Source organism: Limulus polyphemus, unplaced genomic scaffold (assembly GCF_000517525.1).
Source record: "Limulus polyphemus unplaced genomic scaffold, Limulus_polyphemus-2.1.2 Scaffold1568, whole genome shotgun sequence".
Lineage (NCBI taxonomy): Eukaryota > Metazoa > Arthropoda > Merostomata > Xiphosura > Limulidae > Limulus > Limulus polyphemus.
Genome location: NW_013667178.1, coordinates 111,416 through 115,404, shown reverse-complemented (window position 1 = coordinate 115,404; position 3,989 = coordinate 111,416).

Below are 3,989 nucleotides of genomic sequence, written 5' to 3'. Positions count from 1 at the left end.
TGTTTTCTCATAGCATCCTGACGAATTTCATGTCTTTGCTAGTCATAGTGGGATGACTCAGTATGAAAATACATGCACCATCTTTGGCATTGTAATGATGCAACATGTCATGAAATACTTTTTATTACATCCCTCACTGTTGTCTGTCATATAATGCATTTTAGGAGCAACAACTTCATCAGTATGCCTTGTTGGATCATAGAGAGATACCACCTGCTCTGCCTGATGGCACTGCAATGAAACATATTGAGCTTCATCCATTGCATGCATATCATCAATCTCTCTGGTCACATGCAACTCAAACTCCTATAGAGACCATACTAATAAGTATCTAGATGTCACGCTACTGGACACTTTTCTGTTACCCTATTTGCCAAACCACTGACAGGAACTGTTAGAGGTAACATCATGAAAGCCTGGGATTGCCCAACTAGAAACCCATAACGTTGTGGTCCTGGGACAGATCGTGAATGCAGATTTATTCTCACCATCACTATTAAACACTCTGGGTATGAAAGACTGCTTCTTCTGGTTCTTGTCCCATCGAGGTTAGAAGAAATTTTGTATGAGGGGTAAAAACATTGACCAAATTCAAAGCCCCTGTATATTATAAGAACCACTCATGTGCTTCTTCACTGTACATCAAGTCAGGGTGTGCTGCCACATTTTAGTACCCTTGTGTACACTACAAGTTCTATATCATTCTTTTCCATCATCATGATTTGCAAATGTTACAGTACCAGAGAGTAAAACAGAAACATTCAAAATAAGCTCTCCAATAACAAATTCTTTGGTCAAAACACCGATACAAGTATTTTTTAACTAGTCTGTGGAACTCGTACATACTGATATCTAACAGGTACCCATAGATTTCTGTAATAACAAAGGTTCAGTAAATCACATGCCAAGAGTTAACTGAACATGGGCAGCAAAGGAAAAACAAGTCAACAAAAGATTTATTAACAAGAATAGTGTCTATGCACTTCACTTACTTGTCAGCTTCCAACATTCCTATTGTGATTACACTAGCTGTTGGGGCTAGAAAAACTTTCCAAATATGTCTACTAAGGACAAGGAAAGGAAGCTCAATGTTATATCACACTTTCAAGTGAGGGAAAATGACTATTATGCAGCAATATGACATAAGCCTCAGATTATCTATGACAAAAAGTATTTCAAATAATATATACAAAGGAGAGAGCCTCCTATTCGTATAAGTATTTGTATGACCTCTTGAGATGGGCTTGCCCTACCCCAAGAGTGGACACAAATACAGAATCGCATTAGTTTAAGATTCTATTGGATAACTGTTGCAGTATGCTATATTCGTCTAAGCAAAAGGAATATTATAGGTTTAAAACCTCTCAATATCTGATCTACACATCTACTCGAAAATTCAGAAACATTACCAGAATATACTTTCAAGGCCAAGTCCCTCTAATGGTGAGACAACGCTTAGGAATTGGTGCTCAGCTCTGGCTTTATTGGCACCACTGTATGAGAATGGTGACAAATTCCTCTTGAATGGGATGGCAGTCCATTACAGGTTAATATCTCAGCTATCAACCAGTATCAATCATACACTTAGGTTAAAGAGTATCAAGGGCATGACAGCATGTCGCTAGCAAGCCTCAAAACCACAACCATTTGACTATGAATCCTAAGTGCGAATCCACTAAGTCAACACCACCTACGGCCAGCTGTCTTGGGATACTCTTTATTAATGAAAATATTGGGATTTACCATCAGATTAAAACTCACCCACTGTTGAAAGAGTGGCCATGTTTGGTGGCGGGTTTCGATTTCGCAGCCCGAATATTGCGAACCAAGCACCACAACTATCAAGCCAGTATCCAAAGCAAACACAATATTGTTAAGGTATTCATCATCTTTATATTGAACGAGTTGGAGAGGCATCAGTCAGGATGCAGAATGTTCTGGGGATCTTGTGCAAAGAAAATTTGAGAACCCACTTAAATAATTTATGAATAATTCTCTAGCCATGTCATTTAGTAAGGTGGTAATGAGCGTTAACATTTTGCAATGGGTGGTAAGTTTGAGGACTTATAAAGCTAAACATAGGATTTTGATAACTGCAGTGGGCAAAGCACAGATAGTCCTATAGTTGCTTTGCGAGAAATTCAACAAACTAACAAATTTACGGTTAACAACAAACAAAAATAGGAAGGAGTCTCATGTCTGTGAAAATACGAGTTGCGACAAAAATAAAAGTTCTTTTGCTAACGTATTTTTAATATTCTTCTATAGAATATTAAAAATAATTCAAGTTAATTAACTTAATCAGATATTTTGTTAAAGCTTTCTTATGAGATATCGAAAACCCACTGTTCGTCATTCGAAGTTATATCAAAATTTCAGTTATTCATCACTAGATCCACATTTTATTTATTAATAAACGATAATTACAATCTTACCTAAAATACGAGTCTAAGAAATTATTAGTTATCATGAATAACATTACGTTTTTGGAAAGTCTGCAAAATTAAGACGTATCTCTTGTCATTATTTCCTACTTTTATTTAATTGATCTGACAAAACAATAAAAAAATTAGGCATATTAAATATCCAGCCTAAACCAAATCCCTTTTTGGCAAATTGTAGTGAAAATAAAAAGTGTAAACAAAGATGGCTCTAAGAAAACTGTGAAACCTATAATATATATGTAGAAATCCAACTAGTTTAATTATCATATTCTTTTCGTAATTATTGGAGCAAATGTTTTTTAACTTATGATAATCCTAGTATTTATTTTATTTATCATGTCGATATTTTCATAAAGAATATTTAAGAATTTGTTTTAATCAAACAGATTACAAGTACAAGTACTAAATAAATGATGATAAAAATTTGTAATTTTTAAAAAATTTAAAGATAGAATGTTTTGAACTTAGAAAATATATATTTACACAAGTATATTCATCTTAAAGTACTAATGTGGTTCTTCTAACAAATTAAATTGATAAATTACAATCTTTGTTATATTCAGTTTCACTGAAAATATTTATGTACGATGTAAGAGTAAGTACTTTGCTATAAACCGTCTACTTTTCCATAAAATTTCATTGGCATACCTATACTGGAACACGCTACAAATTCGACAAACTCTTATAACAACAGTTGTTTAAAACTTCATCTAATGAAGCAATTATGCGACACACACCAAACTATGGGTAAATGGTCACAAAATTCTAGCTTTATACACAAGTACAAGATTGCTAAGCACGACCTACAGTTCCATCCAAATATTACTATGATTAAATATCGCTTTAAATTCAGCAGTTACAGGAATTGGGTGTAATTATATATATTATTAAAAACTAAATACTTAGCCTTCCACATATTTCACTTGTCCCACGTAAAATTTATTGTCATTATTAAAAAATTCAAAGGTCTATATACCTAAAATTGCAGTGCATGTCTTGTATCACTAAAATATGTCACAGATCCTAACGGGAACAGTAATAATATGAAGTAGGGGAAAAACATTATCATGTAAAATCATAGATATATAATTTCCCAATCTTTCTATGCTTTTGAAAAAAAATGCCAGTTTTTTTCGCTTTGTATTATTATTGTAATACTAGCACCATTTCTGATTGGCCGTGCATAACGTTCACCTTTACATTACCCATTAAAAAGAAATCAGCTATATTTTTCTGTCTACACTCAAGTCCTGTGAGGCTGAAATGCATCATGTCTTCGATCCATAGATGTTACCCCAAAAGGCATGCATCAGCCAAAAAAGTATAAACATTTTCCTTAAGAGATTAATTATAGTATAAAATGGGTTAAAACTTTTATATTGGTTTTATTCAAACTCATTTCTATGACAGAAAAATGTGTTCTTTGATTAAATTACTGTTTTCCTTTATGATTTTATTTATAAATGCTATCAATGCAGACAATGAACTATGTAATACACCACCAGCTTCATATTACTTCAGGCAATAAACACATTTCTGCCTGAA